Source organism: Mustelus asterias, chromosome 14, assembly GCF_964213995.1.
Source record: "Mustelus asterias chromosome 14, sMusAst1.hap1.1, whole genome shotgun sequence".
NCBI classification, from domain to species: domain Eukaryota; kingdom Metazoa; phylum Chordata; class Chondrichthyes; order Carcharhiniformes; family Triakidae; genus Mustelus; species Mustelus asterias.
In genome coordinates, this window is record NC_135814.1 from 29,640,023 (window position 1) to 29,662,148 (window position 22,126).

At 41.0% G+C, this 22,126-nt stretch overlaps 1 protein-coding gene across 4 annotated transcripts in view; it reads right to left on the reverse strand.

The window, feature by feature from the left end:
* Positions 1–21,267, reverse strand: part of spopla (speckle type BTB/POZ protein like a) — a 183,060-nt gene extending 161,793 nt beyond the window's left edge. The window contains exon 1 of one of the 4 annotated variants that reach the window (XM_078228022.1): positions 21,049–21,267. The gene's annotated coding sequence lies outside the window, so the exon portion shown is untranslated. Of the gene's footprint in view, positions 1–14,396; positions 14,616–21,048 lie in introns of those variants that run through there. The other 3 variants (XM_078228023.1, XM_078228024.1, XM_078228025.1) reach the window with 3 other exon arrangements.
* Positions 21,268–22,126: the final 859 nt, after the last annotated feature.

The following is a 22,126-nucleotide window of genomic DNA, read 5'->3' on the forward strand; positions in this document are numbered from 1 at the left end:
GGTAGAATAATGTCTGTACAAATTCTTCAATAATTTTAATAGTTATATATTGCAATATTGGCAGGGTTCTTCTAGAAGAATAAGCTAAAATGAGCCACATAGGCTTTCTCATCTGTGTTTGTGTGTCATTGTTTTGGAGAAAAGTACAAAGCCTAATACATGGTGTCTGATGACAAGACTGTAAAAAATGAAACAAGTTATTCACCATAGTAACACCTTGCTATTCTATTTTACAAATTAATTTTTTTCTCATAATAAATATTTACTCTTTCCATCATGAATGGGGGAAAATATTTCCAGGAATGGCCACTGTAAAATGCTTGTTATATAAAATGTTTTTCTCTCACAGCAAATCTTACAGTGAAGTTAACTTTCTTGTCTATTCCCAGTTTATCTTCGTATTATGCCACTACACCACGCAAAGGAACAGAATGGACCTGGCCACTTGCCACGGCACTGGCACAATATTTTTATGCTTGCATAGTTTCAGAGTAGCAATATTTTTTGCATTGTTGCTTTATTTGTAGAACTCTCCAGACAACAACCTTTTGATTAGCACCAAGAATTGCTATGTCTGCTACTCCATCAGGAAGCCAAACACTTTTATCATTTGCACAGTTCAAATATTTTAGTAAACATGAGAAAGAATTGTATTTATTTCTTCCATTTTATCCCTTTTCCTTTTGATTTTGTTCCCAAGTACTGTCCTTCATTGAGAGGACAATCTATTCCAACGTGTTAATCAATGTAGCTTTGAAGGACCAACATTTGGACATATGAAAGACAATAAGGAAATTATTGCTGAGGGTGAGGGGGAAGAGAATAGTTAGTAGGGAAGTGGTTAAAGGGATGAGTTACTTTTTTTTCCACGAGGAAAATACGTGGTTTCGACAGAAGGTTCTAGAGTGCAAGGGGTAAGATTAGTTTTTGAAGGTGGAGCAGTAGAACTGGGAAACAAGTAGTAATCTGGAGTAGGAGAAATGTAGAATGCTGCATGTAGATACAGAATATCATTCTGAAACAGCTACCAAAAGAGAAATGAATCTCTATCCCACTATTTCCCCTCGTAGTGAAATAACGAGAACAACAGCTTTGAATCTTGAGATTTATACAAAGCTAGTCCTACCAACAGGTCTACAAGTTTTAACTCACCACATTGACAAAACCTGCACCCTCCCTGTAGTAAACGTCTGCACTTGACATTAACTTTTGGGCTTTTCTGATATGTCAGTAGATACATGCACCGAGTAAGGTGCTATATAAAACAAAACCATAGCTTTGATTTCTTTTCCATATCTGTTTAACCCATCTCAATGGGGGAGGGGGGGTGCAATGACAGTGAGTGATTAAACAAATTTTGCATGCAAAGAATTCATGACAAGTTAGCATGTCAGTTCAATTTATCACAAGACTATCCAATTGTTCAGCAGTCCAAAACACAAAACAGCAGTTATTCACAATTGTCAAAGACAGCGTATTTGCAACCTCAAAAAGTCAACAAGAAAGATTTAACTAGGCTTGCTACCAGCCTTGCAGAGGAATCTATTTTACAGACGGCGGCACAATGCCACAGTGGTTAGCACTGCTGCCTCACAGCACCAGGGACCCGTGTTCAATTCCGGCCTGGGTCACTGTCTGTGTGGAATTTGCATATTTTCCCCGTGTCTGCGTGGGTTTTCTCCGGGTGCTATGGTTTCCTCCCACAGTCCAAAGATGTGCAGGTTAGGTTGATTGGCCATGCCAAATTGACCCTAGTGTCAGGGGATTAGCAGGGTAAATATGTGGGGTTACGGAAATAGGGCCTGGGTGGGATTGTGGTCGGTGCAGACTCGATGGGCCAAATGGCCTCCTTCTGCGCTGTAGGGATTTTATGATTTCTATTATTTCAGATATGTGATCAAGAATTTTCATTTCGACACAGCGGCTTTACAAGTTTTGGTAAGCATGCCACGTTGAATCACTGCAGAACCATGTGGGATTCTTGGCGTAATAAAGGCGTAGGACACAAAAGCATGGATGTTTATACTAAACTTTTATAACTATCACTGTCTTAAGCCTAAATTAAAGCATTATGTCCAATTCTGGGCAGCGCATTTCAGAAGGAATAACAAATTCTTTGAGAGGTGTGAAGATTTGCCAAAATGATATTAGGGATGGGGACTTTTAGTTACGTGATGAGACAAGCGGCACGGAGGCACAGTGGTCAGCACTGCTGCCTCACAGCCCAGGGACCCAGGTTCGATTCCCGGCTTGGGTCACTACCTGTGCAGAGTTTGCACGTTCTCCCCGTGTCTGCATGGGTTTCGTCCAGATGCTCCGGCTTCCTCCCACAGTCTGAAAGACTTGCTGACCATGCTAAATTCTCCTTCAGTGTACCCGCACAGGCGCCGGAGTGGGGCGACAAGGGGATTTTCACAGTAACTTCATTGCATTGTAGGCCTACTTGTGACAATGATAAATAAACTTTAAAAACTTTAAAACTTTAACTTTAAGAGAAACTGAGATTAATCTTCTTCAAACAAAGAAAGTTAATAGGAGATTTAAAAGAGCTGCTCAAAATTATAAGCAGTTTTGATATGATAAATAAAGAAAAACTGCCCCCACTGGAAAGCAGGATACAAGATTTAAGATAAATGTCAAGAACCTAGAATCCACTGACTAAAAGGGTGGCAGGATCTGATTCAACTGTGATTTTCCATAGGAAATTAGCTATACATTTGAAGGGGAAAATCTGCAGGGCTACCAGGAAAGAGTGGGGGGGTGGCAGCAGTTGGATAGCTTTCAAAGAGGTATACAGGCATTATATGCTGAACGGTCTCCGTCAAGTGCTTCAAGATCCTGTGATTCTATGGTAAGGAGAAAAGCAGTTACTGATCATTTATTATTTACAAAGGTCTGTTTACCAAAACTTGCCCAAGTAAATAGGTAATGCTAAATTCAGGATAAAACGCACATATGATAACATTTTTACTGCCAACTGCAAAGCTGACAATTCATAATGGGAATGATAATCACAAAGCCAAAGATCCACTCCCTCTGCTAAACAACATATGGGCAGTATATGCTCATATCAATAAAATGTCTTCAGAGTCCTGCCTAAAACATCTACTTACTGACAGCTTGCATTTCCAGCATTTATTTTAATGCTTCTTTAATAGTTTTCTGCTCCTCATCCCTAACTTTTACATGTTATATTATCAAGCAACTCTCATTTTACTTTTAAAATGTTGGTTATTTTAACAAGCAACGCCCTGTTCTTGAATAAAAGTACCTTACACATTTTCTGATCTATTGCATTGCCGTTAGTGGGGCCATGTGTTCAAACTGGCTGCCATGGTCCCTACATTACAACTGTTAAGAACCCCGTTGATGTTACCTCCAAGGGTGCCTCAAAATCCCAAAAGATAACTTTGGTTCTTAGTGTAGATTTGTTTGGAATAACGTGAGGTACAACCCAGTGAGGAACCAGTCCTGTAGTTGTGTAAGCAATTAATAAAAAGAGTATTTAAAAGAAAAAAACCCATGACAAGAAAGACTATTTTTCACCAAGACAGTTAGTGCATTAACAGCTAAACACACCATTTTATCTGACATTGTTTCCTGTTCCCAAAATATACCCATGTCCCCTGAACTCACTAAGACATCCCTATCCCAAACAACATCCACTTTAGTAACTCTTTGGTCAAATACAGTCTATACTTACCACACAATATAGCTTAAATGACCAAGTCTGGGAAACATCTTTTCCTAGATCGACAAAGGTACAAAACCATGTATTTTAGAGGAGAATATCTGCAATATATCGTGGCTCCAAATGTTAAATGGAACTGGCCTCCGTGGCTCTGATCATTGATGGCCCTAACTTCTCTGAAGATTTTTGGCCTGTCTGACTGTTGGATGGAAAATCGCCCACTTTCGCAATGAGGGTGCTAGCAGTTATAATGTTGACTCACTTTGATATTCCACCTTGTGGATTTGGCTGTCTATTCCTTGCATTTAGAAGTTATTTTTTATAGCCCCAGTGATCTTTGGTAAACAATATTTGATATGGCAATTCGCATTTCAATTTCTCTAGACGCCTGCTAATCTTGCCCCTGGACAACCAATATCCCAATATTCCTCTAGACCAGTGGTTCACACTGTGTGCCATGAAGACCACCACCCCCCCGCCAAAACCACCAAGTATGCCCTGAAAAAGGATTCAAAATGAATGTAATTAAACTAAATATGGCCTGGTCTTTAGCTCTGTGGTTACCTCAAAGTTCATCTTCAAAACCTGATGAACCTTAGGCCTCCCACACATGAGCTGGCTGAGAAAGAACCACACATTCACCGTTTAGATTTATTATGTTGGTTAGGCCCATGTGCCTGACCAATGGAACTTGGAGCTGAAGACAAAAGCTCCATGTACCTTCACAAAAAGCGAAAACTCAGAAAGGTTGCAAAAGCCCTGGTAGAAGTCAGAGAGAGGGATGGGTCGAGGCTAAACAAAAACAACAAGAGCAGTGGGAAGTTAAAAACAAAGTCCCAGTAAGGGAAGAATACAATGAAAAGAAGGTGTGTGATATAAAGGTGTGTCATGACATACAAAAGGTTGGGAACCATTGCTCTCGATGCCTACTAATCTTGTTACTTGTTTATTTTGTTTTCATCTCAAGTTCACTGTTAACCTCATTACTGTGACTATACCCCAACCTACTTGATTGCTCTGGGATTACATGAAGTTGGAAAATTCAGCAAGAATAATATTCTGGTATCAAAAAGATAAATTTCAAATAAGCAACTGAACAATAGCCTGGAGAATGAAACTTTTATTCTCTCTGTCCCAGGTTTCACCCCTTACTTTTTCATCTACTTTGCACAATGCCACTAGAATTTACAAACAAAACCCAAAGGCTTCAAATGCCCCACTAACATTGCAAAAACTAATAAAATTCAAAGGATTCCCTGCAGTGCACATCTCATGGCATGTTTACAATCACCAAAATAAACTTTTAGGGTCCACAGTACCATTCAACGTACTCTGCTGGCAAAAAATATATATAAAGTCTATAATTATCCTGTTATTTACTTAAGCATTTGGATCTCAGACAAAAAAAATGAATTTCATTGAAATCAGCGAAGTTTTTCTATAACCAAACTAAATCAGCCACAAATTGGGAGCCAACAGCTAAGAGCAAGGACTGCAGAGAAGAATGGTAGTGACAATGCTGAGAGGCAGCAATGACAGTTTAGCAGGGAAATATGTAACAGAACCAACATTTAGAAACAGCAAGAAACACACTGCATGCTTGCATAAGTCACTAGTTACAGCAATTTCTTCAAGTAATTCAGAATTTACTGAACATAATTTGTTATTTTGTTTTCATCTCAACTTAACAAAACCTATTTATCCAGTTAAAATAAACAAACAAGTAGAAAAGCTTAACGTAAAAACTAGTTCATGAGAAATTACCATGTATTTGCAGCATTTATACTGAATAAAATCCTTGCGTATTTCATCTCCTGCGCCAGCCCAAATAGCCGGTGAAACCAAGCTACAAGTTATTTGGAAAAACACCCTTTCAAGAGAAATCTTGGTAATGTTAAGAGATGGGAGGAGGGAGATGAATGCTAAAGTTATCTCAAAGTATAAATCTTCAAACAAATACAAAACCGTTCCAACTAACAGCCCCGCAGTGGTTTGAAGGAGGCGAAAATATGTTCCTAGACAAACCATTACTCACAGAGTTTTTGTTTAATTTACCTTTCGCCAATTTTATGCCTTAAACGCCCTGGCAGAAACATTAGCTCATACAATAATGTCCAAAGAACAAATTGTTTGCTTTACGGTGCAATGGCAGCTTGGTATGACCAGCACACCGCCACTACACAATTCAGTGCACAAACTATTAAATACTTGAGTCATCAAATTCTAACAGACTGGTTTTAAGTATTCATGATGGGTGCTTATGATACTGTTTAAATATATTTCATGTCGAACTCCACAGGTGCAAATGTTTTAAGAGTATCATCTGTAGATATACAAGATTCTTATTGCAAATATCAAGAGCTGAAGAAGGTTACAGGAGATAAGAGAAGGCAAAGCCATGGGAGATTTTGAAAACAAGGATCACCTGTTAGCCAATAATCAATCTTTTGCCCCCTTCTATTTCTCATTTACATGCTGCTGCTCGTTGATCTATCCGAAAAGACGTCAGGTTCCACATGAACACTGAGACATCCAGCATTATTACGTCACCACCACCTCCCAATTCCTCCATTGTCTCCAAATTGTCAAATTACTCACCTGACATATAGTAGTAAATTAGCAAAAATGTCCCCATACTAAATACTGAGAATTGAATTTGGTCTCTGAGACAAACTACACTGAAAGGCGGATGTCTTGTGGCATAGTAGGTAGCAGCCCTCCCACTGAGCCAGAAGCTGTGGGTTTGAGTTCCTTCCCATGGCCGAGACAGATGCATTCATAACATTGCCAAACAGGTTGAGCATCATTCTGCAAACCCTTCCAACACACTCCAATGGCTGATGGTAAGAGCGAGAGAGATTCTTGGTCAGCTATTTGACAGGAGAAACATTGGAGTCTCTACCGTCATTGTCCATAGCTCCAGATTAATACGTGCATATAAAAGTGCATTCTGCCACAGCTGTTCAGATTGTTTGAATGAACTGTAACACATCACCAACCCCAACCTTCTTCCTGGTAACTGAGACTGAACCAAACTGTTCACAACCTTAGTGTCATACCTAACCCAAAGTTAAGTTTCCAAACAAGTCTAGATGCCATCATTGCCCATTCTCACCTCTGAAATCCACTCTATTTTGCACCACCTCAGCTCACCTGCTACTGAAATCCTCATCCATGTCTCTAAGCCTGACAATTTCCATGCACACCTAGCATCTCACGTCTTCCACCCTCTATGAATGTGTGCTACCTGCAACTTATCTCATACCGGGTCCCATTCGCCCATCACTCCTGTGCTCACTGACCTATACTAGCTTTGAATTAAGCATCTTCACTTTTAAAATTTTCTTCCTTACCATTCTGGACGTTAAGAATTGGAGAGCCAAACAATAGAGGAATAATTTATGTTGGACCACTATAACTCAGCACAGTGGGAGTAATCTTAAATTGTGAAAAGTGAGAAAATAAAAATGTAATATTGGTTGTGTGTGTGTGGGGCGGGGGGAGAAAATCCCACGGGCTTTAATACATCATATTTCAAAACAAAACAAAACAAAATAAACTACCTTATTTTAAAAAACATTCTCTCAACATATTACACAGAGCTATTCAAAAACAAAAACGCAAAATGCTGGAAGTACTTAACAGGTCATCCACATCGGTGGTGAAAACAGATGGATTTCCATGTAGGTCCATTAGAACTGGAAGCAATTACAGATTTTTTAAAAATTAAAATGGAGCGAAGTGGGAAACACATACAGCATATGACATAAAAAGAAACTGAATGGCTTGTGAAGTACTTAAATGGAAAAGAGGAGATTGTTAAATATGAATACGTCGATCAGAAGCACAATGAGAAGCATTAAAGGCATAATGAGACACAGAATAGATGAGGCAGTGAGGGAATAAAGGCAAGCAAAAGTTGAAACAGGAAATACTGGAAAATTTTCAGTGGGCAGGAGCCTGCATTTCCTTCTCTTCGGTCAGCAAAGGAACAGACGGACCCATCAGCAGTGCATTTGACAGGGCCCATAATCTCAAGTGCCACCCATTTCCTCCCACAAAGTACCAACAGACATGTCCCACACTGTCAATATCTCGTACAGATAAAAAGTGGAAGCTAAAGTTATGGTCTAAAATTATTAAACAGAATATTATATAAACAGCCAAATTAGTCCATGTCAGCATTACAAGTCAATATTAAGGCCAGAACATTGCCACATGCCAAAGAGAAAAATAAGCTGCTGTTCCTCAGACTTGTGGTCAGTGGAACAGTGGTTAAAAGGTAAAATGCTGGACCAGGAATTGAAGAAGCAAGTGGCATGGAGCTCAGGATCACACTTGATGCAGAACTGAGGTGTTCAGTAATATATATATATAAAGGAGTACATTGGATGCAGCATTCTAGTTTGAAGAAATAAATATGAAATCACTGTCCAAGAAAGAAGGAACGTTTGGAACCCAAAGCGTAGGGGGAGGTAAATTGAGAGGGCCTACAATTCTTGAATATAAAGAATTTTGCAAAGAGAAGGACACAAGGTGATGGGGATGATGGAAGGCTCTCAAGAGAGAATGGTCCCACTGGAAAACAACAACAGACAGGGGAATACATTTGTGGCAGAATCATGTTAGAAGTCATATGGGGAAAAAAGATTGAATGGGAGGGATGGATAAGGAATACCCCATCACAGTTTTAAGAGTAAGGGTCAAAGGGTGACAGAAGAAAGCAAAACAAACCTGGATTTACATAACACCTTTCATATCTTTGGCATATTCCAAATTACTTTTGAAGTGCTGTTATTGTTAGAATTGAGAGGTTTAAAAGATTATATTTTGGGATTGCAGCTTTAAGTTTAGGATGAAATGAAGGAAGTCATGTGACCTATTCTCAACGCTTGCGCGGCTTGATTGTTAGAGATCCAAGGAAGGCTTAGATTATTTTACTGAGAGGAAAGGTGCAACATATTTACATTTGGAGAAAACGGCAGTAGTCTTAAAACGGCAGTAGGCTTTGGGTTTGCAATGAGTAGACTCTGAGTTTCTCAAAGTCCCAGAAAGGCATTGAAGATACCAGGGTATAAATAGTTGTGCTGCAAATTGTTTACTTCTAATATGGATATAGGTTAGTTTGATTTTTCTCCCTGGATAGAAGGTTAATGGGGAAGCGGCAGGCATTTTCAAAATCTCAGAATACAGGCTTTACTACAAATCTGTGAATATCGCAGTAAAACTGCAAAGGTTCTTTGTGATCCGCAGTGAGAAAGGCTGCTCAACTTTGCAAACTACTACAGCCTGACGCAGAAATCCGTCTCCAGTCAAAGACACACAGCCTACAGCCTGCAAGAGATTTTAGGAGATTTGTTCTGGCAAAGCCAGGGGGAAGAAGAATCATTGGAACAAGCTTTACTGCTGATTGTGGGTTTAAGAAACTCTCCAAAACCGGAGGAAAGAACCTGGAGGCGGTCATTTGAAGCTATTCAGTGAAATGGGGATATGGGAGCAACTTTGGACTGTTTGCTATATGAACTGTCATTCCATGGAGTGTGGTGTGAAAGTATAAAAAGGGGAATGTTCCTCTCTACAGTTTGAAGTATAACTTGCCAACTAAATCACTTCTCAGTTTTTTGGCTAAGATCAAGCAACAGATCAAGCCCAAGACAGAGTGCAATGCCTTAACATGTCAGCTTTGATCTTGTCTGTCTCCCTTCCACCTTCTTCCATCGGGAAAAGATATAGAAATCTGAAAACACATAACAACCAACTCAAGAACAGCTTCTTCGCAACTGCCATCAGACTTCTTGATTTGATTTACTGTCGTCACATATATTAACATACAATGAAAAGTATTGTTTCTTGCGCGCTATACAGACAAAATGGTCCCATCACAGATTAAGCTGATCTTTCTCATCATCCTATCGGTAACTGGAGAACTATATTCTGCACCCGGTCCTTTCCTTCTCCCCTATGTACTCTATGAATGGCATGTTTTGTCTGTAACAGCTTGCAAGAAACAATACTTTTCATTATATCCCAATACATGTGAAAATAATAAATCAATTCAATTCAACTGTGGGGGCAATGAATTGGATTCAACTGGATTTAGAATTTGGTTTTTGGAGTAAGCAAGGAATGGATTTGGGTTTTCCCAGTCCACACTGACCATTGGCTTTGTAACTTTAAGAATAGAGTAAAAAATTTAAAAGATAGTATTTCGTCAGTAGTGTTTTAGTCATTTGTTACAGTAAAATTTTTTAAATATGAAATCTTGTGTCATTCTTTCAGCTATCAAATGAAAGTTCAAATCCTTTTTTAAAAGTTATAGCTCTTTACAGGGATCATAGAGAAACATAATATCTGCTTTAGCCTTACAAATAGCAAAGAGATATGTGTCTAAATAATCTATTTTTAAAAACAGTATTATTTGAAATATAAATTTTGGCCAAGGCCAACAGAGAACTTCCCCGCTCTTCTATAACGTTCATTCGGGAGGGCAGATAGTATTTTGATTCAACGCCCCTGCAGAAAGATTGCACCTCCAAAATCACAATACTGCTCTGAATCATGGGAAAGAGATATTGATCTATCGCAGTGTAAGGGAATCCTTAATGAAGGAAAAATATATATTTCAGAAGTTCTGACGTGAAAGCGGTACCAGCAGAGCAATGAGAAAACAGACAAATTAGGAGAAAGGAATGAAGAACAGAAGAATAATCAAATGGGAGCCATGAGCATTAGATGAAAGTTCATGCCAAGATGGAGAACGAAGTCCAGCAAAGGACGAGAAGGAGCCCTGAAGAGTACTGGCATGGTCACAACAGTCGATACGGCCTCCTGCACTGTAAATATTCTATGATTTTATGAGTCACAGATGCAGCATTTAAAGAGAAGGGAAAATTTTAAGCCTAGTTAGTTAGGTTCTCTACAGAGCAACGTCAGAAAGCAGCACCAACAATCATTAATGGAAGAGGAAAAGATGTCAGGAAGGGGACCAGAGTAAGATTGGAACAATGTTCAACATATCGTTCAAAAAGATAGGCATTGCTATGATTCATGCAGGTTCTCAGAACAACACTTTTTATCCGCAGGCAGTTGTCAGAGTTAAAGAGAAAGATGTTTAAGGTGGAACAAGTTCAGTAAGGTGGAGGAGGGTGGATACCGATGGGAACTGGTTAGCCTACTGCTTAATAAAGAAGCAGAGTCCACAAGTCACTGGATGAGTAATATAGGAGCAAACGGACTTCATGATTATTAGGGTTAGGGATTTGTCTAAAGGGTACCAGAATGGAGTGAATAGGGAACTGAGTGGGAACAAGAGGAAACTAGTACGATGAGCCCAAAGAAGGCCAAAATAATTGATCTACGGACATTATCCTTTAGGCACATGTTGGCCTGTTTCTCTGTTGTAAATACTATGTAATATTGTTATGACACTTGGGTACATACATGGAGCACACAGGAAGAAAATGAAAATATTGTCGCATATAGTACTTCTTGTACAAAGAAAAAGATACTTCTTGAACCTTGTTCCTTAGTTTGTAATCATGCTCTCCTCCACCCACTGGCACCCCGCCATTCCCTATTCATTGTCTCTGGTTTCGACAACTTCATAAGAAGTCTCACAACACCAGGTTAAAGTCCAACAGGTTTATTTGGTAGCAAACACCATAAGCTTTCAGAGCGCTGCTCCTTCGTCAGATGGAGTGGAAATTCGACAACTTCCACAGCCATGCCACCAATTCACTTCATAACATTAAAACCTGATCATTTGTACGTCATCCCACAGAACAGAATACTCTTTATGTCTCTCTCATAGAATTTAAAATTGTATAATATTGCCCTTTCAGCTCATTCCATAACCTATTTTACAAGTACTACAATTAAAACTAGACAAAACACTGTGATTGTGGCCCCAACATTTATTAGAACATCTTAGGATGTTTGATGCATCAATTCAAGTAATCCAGCATTATTTGCCTTGGCAATTTCTGTCATCCACAAAATGCTTAACATTTCACCACGAAGTACTACAAATATTTGGCCTGCTGCATTATCAATCGTGTTTGATATGTGTATTATTGAATGTTAACTGACATCTGCCATTCATATGCACATTTTATTGCCTTCATATGTGCGTATAAACTAACATCACAAATAATGGACGCCACCTTTGCAGCCTGGAAAACATCAAAGCTGTCCAATTAGAACAGGACTAACTTCAGTTTTCCCACGATATTATCTGGCAAATTAATAACCCAAATTACAACTTCATCTGGAGTTTTTGTTTTAGTCACAAGTAGCATTTGAGATGATAAGCACAGGTACATTTTAAGGGAAGCTAAATAAAAACAGGAGATAGAAAGGAAATGGAATGTTATAAGAACATGAGAAATAGGAGCATGAGTAGGTAATTCAGCCATCAAGCCTGCTCTGCCATTCAGTACAATCACGATTGATCTCATCTCGTCCTCAACTCCTCTTTCCTGCCCGTTTCCATAGCCTTTCAACCTATTAATTAAAAATCTCTCTTTCTTCCTTAAATGTACTCAATGTCCTGGCATCCACTGCACTCTGGGGTAGTGAATTCCACAGATTCATGACCCTTTGTGAGAAGTAGTTTCTCCTCATTTCTGTTTTAAATCTGCTATGCCTTATCCTAAAGCTGTGACCTCTTGTTCTAGATTGCCGCACAAAAGGAAGATCTGCTCTACATTTACTTTGTCAATACCTTTCATCATCTTATGTACCTCAATTAGATCTTCTCTCATTCTTCTAAATTCCAGAGAGTACAGGTCTAAACTATTCAATCCCTCTTTACAAGACAAACCCCACATCTTTGGAATCGATCTAGTGAAACTCCTCTGAACCACCTCTAATGCAACTATATCGCTTCTCAAGTAAATGGACTAAAACTGTACACAATACTCTAGCTGCAGTCTCACCAATACCTTGTATAGTTGCAGCAACACTTCACTACTTTAACACTCTATTCCTTGAGCTATAAATGGGAGGGTAGGATGCAGAGAGGTTGGAGGAGACTCATGTTGCGTACAGACCAACATCAACCGGCTGGCTTCAACTGCCTGTTTCTATGCAGTCAGATTTCTTTGCGCGCAAATTGACTGCCACATTTCCCACACTGCAACTCTGAATGCACCTCAAAAATGTTTCCATTGGCTTCAAAGCATTTTGGATGTCCAGACGTGGTAAAAGGCTCTATATAAATGCAAGTTCTTTCTACAGGTGACAGCTGCAATTTGAGAAGTGCTAACCTTTAATAAAGTAAAAAGACATAAGAAATGCAATGTTGTAATACTCTTTGTTTCTGTGTGAAAAACTGTGTTTTAATTACTTGTGGGAATTCAGTTTTAGATCACAAAATTTTGACTATGAGTTCACTGCACTGAGTTACTATCCACAGCCAATGTAACGGATTTAAAATCTTTGTAAATGCCAATCTGATTCTTTAACAATAATATATCCAATCTACAAGATTCGAAGAGATCAGATATAAATCAAGGAAGAAATATACTGTGCATATCATTAACTTTCTTGGGTTTCAAGCTCCCATCTTGATCTATTACATTTTATAATGTCACTTCTGACATTTATCTCCAAGAAATGATAGTTACTAATTATTCACAAGTTTCAAATTTGCATATATCAAAAGAATTCTTCATACTTTTGACTGATAGAGTGATGGCATACAAATTGAAAGCTCATGATGCATCCTGGCTAGTCACTACCATAGTTGTAACATTGCCTACATCTATAATGTCAAAAGAGATGTGCTCTTTTTTAAAAAATTACAAGGCTTGAAGCAATACAAACTAAGATACAAAAATCGTATTCACGCTGTAGCAAGAAGTTGCAGCACACATTTTGTATTGCATCTCAGATCGTCCCATACCAAGGATTAGGATTTAGTCTATATTTTTATGTACTTATCACTTGACACTGCAATAATTCCAGAGATTGGAGGGGAGGAATCTTTCTTTGTCGGCGCCAATTGCTGGCAGACACATTGAATTTTTTTATCACTCCCTTTCTTCCAAATGATGTTCAATATCTCTATCCCATACTGCAGTAAAGCTGCAGCTCTCCAGATTCATAATAGAGGGGAAAAAAACGGTAACAATTTTGTTTCAACACATATGAATATAGAAAGCATCATATATATTCCCTTCAAATACATCTCTTGCAAGAGGTACAGCTGAAGGAGATTTGAAAGAGAAGAAAAGGCTAACTTCATATTGTAGCAATGCATAGGATCTGGATCAAACTGAAGGTAAGAATCGCCTTAGGCCCTGGTTTCACATGATTTCTCCACTTGAGAGGGATCAGGATTATGCCACAAAGAGTAAGGCAAGATAACAACAGATAATAACTCCATTTTTCAAGATGACCCCAAATCAATTTGTGGAACATTTTCCCCCGAAAAACATTAAAAGAAATGGTAATGAAGAGATGGGAACAGGGCTGGAGTAAATGTGTTCCACGTTTGCACGCAGATGGTGCACTGTTTTTTCAAAGTAGTTCTGTGAATGGCAAAACCACTAACATTGTAATTCCATCATTAATTAACAATTTGCCACAATAATTTGTTTTAATGCCCCCAGTAATCATTCTTTTCTAAAACGAAATTAATTTTTTTCCAGTAGCTCCATTATTATTGATCAGATTGGACGAACGCCTTTATATTTCTGCTTACCTATATTGTAACACTCTCTGCAGAGACAGCTCTCATAGCTACCAATACTCATTCCAGAGGAGTCAAATCAACCAGTTGGTTAACAGTTGTTGGTTTGTTTAAAATATCATGGTATTCAGTTGTGTTGTGGTCTCAGTTCTCAGGAACTGCAGGCTTTCTCATGTAGGCTTTCCTTACCTTCCTGTAACTACCTTCCTCTAAAAGAGACTAAACAGGCTTGAACTGAGGCCTACTGGTAACTCCTGTACAAACAGCCCTGCTGTGGTCCTAGCTTCCTCCCCATTTGCAAGAAGTCAAAACAGAAACAGCTGGAAATGGCAGATAATGGAAGGCACTAGAAACCCTTATTCTATAATACTGCACACAGAACAATGCAGCAGGGTTTAATGTTACCCATTTCTGTTTTTAAAAAGAAAGATCAGGGACAGATTTTTGACACCCAATGAGCACAATAGAACCAAAGGCTACCTGTCTCCCTAGCAACTAACAAACATTTTTCAAATTGCAACACATCACGAGATACCTTCCAATACCGTTTTGTAAATAACTGGGAACAAACTACAAGACCACAACACAATTAAGTGATTCAGACAGTTTGTGAAGTGCATAGAAAAGTTTGCACGCAAGCCATCATTACAACATCAAAACTAAAAAGCAGATTAACTCAACCTGGTAGTGATCATTTACCATTTTCAAATTAAAAATACATCACAAATCAACAGAAATGCATTTCAAACACAGACAATGAGGAAAAGGTCAAACATTCTGGGTCACTGTCTGTGTGGAGTTTGCACATTCTCCTCGTGTCTGCGTGGGTTTCCTCCGGGTGCTCCGGTTTCCTCCCACAGTCCAAAGATGTGCGGGTTAGGTTGATTGGCTATGCTAAAATTGCCCCTTAGTGTCCTGAGATGCATAGGTTAGAGGGATTAGTGGGTAAAATATGCAGGGATATGGGGGTAGGGCCTGGGTGGGATTGTGGTCGGTGCAGACTCGATGGGCCGAATGGCCTCTTTCTGTACTGTAGGGTTTCTATGATTTCATTCCAGCCAACAGAACCTATTAGGTTACAAACATTTTTTTTTGCTTCTGACATTTTTGCATGGCAACTTTCAATAGTTTCTAATTTTTTAACCAGATTTTTTTCACTTCATTTATATCAATGGTTCCTGGACCATTGGGACCTCTTTAGGGGCAGGGGTGATCTGTATACAAAAAACGGGTGGAACTTGAACCACACGGGGACCAATATCCTGGCCGGTAGGTTGGCTAAGGCTACTGGGGAGAATTTAAACTAGATAGGTTGGGGGGAGGGGAGCTAGAAGAGTTGACTAGGATCAAGGAACTAATTGATGGGGGGGAGGATGCAGGGGTAAGGGGAATTACAAAATTAATGGTAGAGGAGAGGGTGCAAGTGAATGAAGGCGGTAATTTAGATAAGGGAGTAGAGGGAGAGGGTGTTCGCGACTCATCAAAGCGGGTCCAGATAAAAGCTGGAATAAGGACACTTTGCCTGAATGCACGAAGCATTCGGAACAAGGTGAATGAGTTGATGGTGCAAATCAGCACAAGTGGGTACGATCTAGTGGCCATTACAGAAACGTGGCTGAAAGGTGACCAGGACTGGGAGATGAATATCCAGGGGTATCAGGCGTTTAGGAAGAATAGACAGGAAGGAAAAGGTGGTGGGGTCGCGCTATTAATAAGAGATAATATCAGGGTGGTACTGAGGGATGACATAGGCTCTGAGGAACAAAACGTGGAATCGTTATGGGTAGAGATGAGGAATAGTAGAGGGAGAAAGACACTAGTAGGTGTGGTATATAGGCCCCCAAATAATAATGTTGAGGTGGGGAGGGCTATAAACAAGCAGATAAGGGATGCGTGTAAAAACGGAACGGCAATAATCATGGGGGACTTCAACATGCACATTGACTGGCAGACTCAAGTCGGTAAGGGTGGAATGGAGGAAGAGTTCTTAGAATGCTGTCGGGATAGTTTCCTTGAACAGCATGTTACGGAACCGACGAGGGAACGAGCTATTTTGGATCTGGTATTGTGTAACGAGGTAGGTAGAATTAAGGATCTTATTGTGAAGGACCCTCTTGGGTCTAGTGACCACAATATGGTCGAATTTCTGATTCAGATGGAAGAGGAGAAAGTTTGGTCTCAAACCAGTGTCCTCTGTTTGAACAGAGGGAAATATGATAGGATGAGGGATGAATTGGCTAAGGTAGACTGGGAGAGCAGGCTGGCAGGTAGGATAGCTGAGGAACAGTGGAGGATTTTTAAGGAGATCCTTTTCAGTTCTCAGCAAAAATATATTCCAGCAAAAAACAAGGATTGTAAGAAAAGGGAGAACCAGCCGTGGATAACGAAGGAAATAAAGGAGAGTATTAAATAAAAACAGCTGCGTACAGAGTGGCCAAAAATAGTGGAGAAACAAGTGATTGGGAAAAATTTAAGAAACAACAAAGAGAGACTAAGAAAGCGATAAAGAAAGGAAGGATAGACTATGAAGCTAGGCTAGCAATTAATATAAAAAATGATAGTAAAAGTTTTTATAAATATATAAAAAGGAATAGAGTGGCTAGAGTGAATGTTGGACCCTTGGAGGACGAGAGGGGGGAGTTAATAGTGGGAAATGAGGATATGGCTGAGTCTTTAAATAAGTTTTTTGTGTCGGTCTTCACGGTGGAGGACACAAATAGTATGCCAAATATTAACGATAGAGGGTTGGCAGCAGGAGAAATACTTAATACGATTAATGTTACCAGAGAGGCAGTGCTGGGTAGACTAATGGGACTGAAGGTGGACAAGTCCCCGGGTCCGGATGGAATGCATCCCAGGGTATTGAAAGAAATGTCAGAGGTAATAGTGGATGCGTTAGTGATTATTTATCAAAACTCGTTGCATTCTGGGGTAGTGCCGGTTGATTGGAAAACGGCTAATGTTACGCCGCTGTTTAAAAAAGGAAGGAGACAAAAGGCGGGTAACTATAGGCCGGTCAGCTTAACGTCTGTAGTAGGGAAAATGCTGGAATCCATTATTAAAGAGGAGATAGCAGGGCATCTGGATAGAAATGGTTCGATCAATCAGACGCAGCATGGATTCATGAGGGGAAAGTCGTGCTTGACGAACATGTTGGATTTTTATGAAGATGTGACTAGGGCGGTTGATGGAGGAGAACCGGTGGATGCGGTGTTTTTGGATTTCCAAAAGGCGTTTGATAAGGTGCCCCATAAAAGGCTGCTGAAGAAGATTAGGGCACACGGAGTTGGGGGTAGTGTGTTAAAGTGGATTGGGGACTGGCTATCCGACAGGAAGCAAAGAGTCGGAATAAATGGGTGTTTTTCCGGTTGGAGGAAGGTAACTAGTGGCGTGCCGCAGGGATCGGTACTCGGGCCGCAACTGTTTACCATTTATATAGATGATCTGGAGGAGGGGACGGAGTGTAGGGTAACGAAGTTTGCAGACGACACAAAGATAAGTGGAAAAGTGAATCGTGTGGAGGACGGAGAAGATCTGCAGAGAGATTTGGACAGGCTGAGTGAGTGGGCGAGGATATGGCAAATGGAGTATAACGTTGAGAAATGCGAGGTTATACACTTTGGAGGAAATAATAACAAATGGGATTACTATCTCAATGGAAACAAATTAAAACATGCTACCGTGCAAAGGGACCTGGGGGTCCTTGTGCATGAGACGCAAAAGCCCAGTCTGCAGGTACAACAGGTGATCAAGAAGGCAAATGGGATGTTGGCCTATATTGCGAGGGGGATAGAATATAAAAGCAGGGATGTCTTGATGCACCTGTACAGGGCATTGGTGAGGCCGCAGCTGGAATACTGTGTGCAGTATTGGTCCCCTTATATGAGGAAGGATATATTGGCATTGGAGGGAGTGCAGAGAAGGTTCACCAGGTTGATACCGGAGATGAGGGGTTTGGATTATGAGGAGAGGCTGAGGAGATTGGGTTTGTACTCGTTGGAGTTTAGAAGGATGAGGGGGGATCTTATGGAGACTTATAAGATAATGCGGGGGCTGGATAGGGTGGAGGCGGAGAGATTCTTTCCACTGAGTAAGGAAGTTAAAACTAGAGGACACAGCCTCAAAATAAAGGGGGGTCGGTTTAAGACAGAGTTGAGGAGGAACTTCTTCTCCCAGAGGGTGGTGAATCTCTGGAATTCTCTGCCCACTGAGGTGGTGGAGGCTACCTCGCTGAATATGTTTAAAGCGCGGATGGATGGATTCCTGATCGGTAAGGGAATTAAGGGTTATGGGGATCAGGCGGGTAAGTGGTACTGATCCACGTCAGATCAGCCATGATCTTATTGAATGGCGGGGCAGGCTCGAGGGGCTAGATGGCCTACTCCTGCTCCTATTTCTTATGTTCTTATGATCTAAACCGCAAATGTAAATCAAAACATACGCAAGTGAAACACAAATCCTCAGACTGATGTTGTCCTCATTCATTCTCAGGACATGAGCATCTCTCCCAAGGCTTGCATGTATTGCCTATTCCTTGCTGCCCATGTTTGAGACAACTGAGTAGCTTACTTGGCCATTCAGAATGAACAATAGCCGTCCAACCAATTGTTTTTTAAACAGTCAATCCCATTGGTGTGGCACTGGATTCACAGTAACAGACCAAGTTGAAGGGCAGCAGGATTCCTTCCCTAAAGGAAAATAGCAGTCCACTAGATTTTTAAGAGCCAGCAGATCTTGCCCCATGGTATATTTTAGAAGAATAGACCATAGTAAACACAAGTTGACCACAAAACATAATTGATGGTCTATTCATTTAAATATCCATGTATCAGGACATCAAATAACAGACTACCAACACCAACCAACGCCTCAACTTTCTCAGAAGACTAAGGAGATTTGGCATGTCAGCTAAGACTCTTACCAACTTCTTCAGGCGCACCATAGAAGGCATTCTTTCTGGTTGTATCAGAGCTTGGTATGGCTCCTCCTTTGCCCAAGACCACAAGAAACTACAAAAGGTCGTGAATGTAACCCAATCCATCACCCAAACCAGCCTCCCATCCATTGACTCTGTCTACATTTCCTGCTGCCTCGGAAAAGCAGCCAGCATAATTCAGGACTCCATGCACCCCGGACATACTCTCTTCCGCCTTCTTCCGTCAGGAAAAAGACACAAATGTCTGAGGTCACATACCTACAAACTCAAGAACAGCTTCTTCCCTGCTGCTATCAGACTTTGGAATGGACCTACCTTGCATTAAGTTGATCCTTCTCTACACCCTATCTATGACTGTAACACTACAGTCTGCACTCTCTACTTTCCTTCTCTATGAACGGTATGCTTTGTCTGTATAGCATGCAAGAAACAATAATTTTCACTGTATACTAATACATGTGACAATAATAAATCAAATCAAAGACTAGTGCAATATTACACCATGATTAATGCAGGATGATTACGAGATACTTGACATCAGCTTTTCTTTTAATAACAATGCGATTTGCTTGGCGATGTGTGGCATATAAACATGCAGAAGGAGAAACCGAAAACAGAACATAAACAACTCATCAGCTGATCTCACACCAACACCCCTACAATAGCTTTACCTGGCAGCAAAGAATTTCCTTCTGAGATTCAAAAGATCCAATCAGACAACAGGACTTTTTGTTTTCACTATTCAATTGGATATGCAAATCCAAAACCCATTCCCACAAGCTGACTGCTCGGTTACATTTGGTACAGTGACATTGCAGAAGAGTTTGGTCCCTAAATGAACACAAGATATGTGATGGGGAATCAGCTCATGAAAACATAACTCAAATACGCATGTATATATGGGAGGTCTGGTGAAGGGCTTACAACCTTTTCCTTTGCATGCTGTGACACTTTAATTACCAACCACTTGGATCAGAAACAGGAGTTAAAATATTTTCAACTACATGGAACTTTTTCAAAAGATTTCAGGATCTATATGGGGGGGGGGAAGGGTGAGGGGAGGGAAGAGAGGAGAAGGGGGATTGTGTACTGGAGTAAATACTCAATTTTGATCAGCCTTGTTAAAGGCCAGGCCAGAAGGTGAGGATGGGGCTAAAAAGGAACCAATCTACTCTCTAAATCTCTTTGTTCGTCGCTATCCACTCGCCTCAGGAAGGGTTTCCAGCTACATTTGTGACCCAGAGATGAGGGAGGATGTGCCACACACACACACACACTCCTCTGGCTGGGACCAAACACAAGCTCTGAGACATGACAAGATTTTTGCATCAAGTCAAATTAACAAGTGAATAATCCTCGACTGGCTTCGCAGCTTTTGTTTTTATTTCTCAACACGACAGCTCAAATTTTCTCTGAGAGAAATATATGTATATATATATATAGAAAACCTGACGGTTCTTTCATTGCAGTAAATAAAAGGCAGAAGCTTCTGAAGCAGTAGCAGCGACGGCTTTCCATCATTACCTCTCTCCCTGCTGCTGCTGCTTTGTGAAGTTTCCCCCTCCCCACTCCCATATACTCAGGGACCGCGATTTGGGGGGAGGGAGCCGTTCGGCCCCAAATTTTAAAATAAACACTTCCGTAACATTTTCTTTTTTTAAAAAAGAAAACAAAATAAACATACAGAGACACACAGACACAAAAAAAAGGAAGACCCTGAGACTCTACCTGACAGTTTTGTTTTTTCCCCCCCCAACAACAACCCTGAGGCCGGAGCCGCACGGCCACCGAGTGACTTCCCCCGGTAAATAACGTCCACGGCCGCCACACAAGTTCAGGGCTTTCAACTGTTTGCGGCGCTCGGCCGCCGCGTCGGCTCCCTCCGTGGGCGCTCGGCTCCCCCCGTAGCCGCGTCGGCTCCCTCCGTGGGTGCTCGGCTCCACCTCCGCCGCTCGGCTCTCTCCGTGATCATTCGGTTATTTCCGCCCTTTTCCGGAAGCGCCGACCCCCTCCACCGCCGGGCAGAGCCGGCTGTCAATCAAACGGCGAGCCCGCCCCTTCACCCTCGTCCTCCTCCTCCTCTTCCTCCACCCCCTTGGAAGTCGTTCCTTTGAAGACACTTGCAACAAGCGTGCTGTGGCTGGCTGGTTTGCTTGCTTGATTGCGCATTGTCATCCTTTTTGCAACACTGTGAGGGCATCCTTCACGGTGGCACAGTGGTTAGCGCTGCTGCCTCACAGCACCAGGGACCTGGGTTCGATTCCTGGATTGGGTCACTGTCTGTGTGGAATCTGCATGTTCTCCCCGTGTCTGCGTGGGTTTCCTCCAGACAATCACCAGGCAAGAGTGTTCTCTTCCTGTTGGGGAACATTTCAGCAGTCACGGGCATTCGGCCTCTGATCTTCGGGTACGCGTTCTCCAAGGTGACCTTCATGACACACGACAGCGCAGAGTCGCTGAGCAGAGACTGATAGCCAAGTTCCGCACACATGAGGACAGCCTCAACCGGGATCTTGGGTTCATGTCACACTATCTGTAACCCCCACGACTTGCCTGGGCTTGCAAAATCTCACTAACTGTCCCGGCTGGAGACAATACACATCTCTTTAACCTGTGCTTAACGCTCTCTCCACTCACATTGTCTGTACCTTTGAGACTTGATTACCTGTAAAGACTCGCATTCCAACCATTACTTTGTAAATTGAGTTTGTGTCTTTATATGCCCTGTTTGTGAATAAACTCCCACTCACCCGATGAAGGGGCAGCGCTCCAATAGCTAGTGGATTTTGCTACCAAATAATCCTGT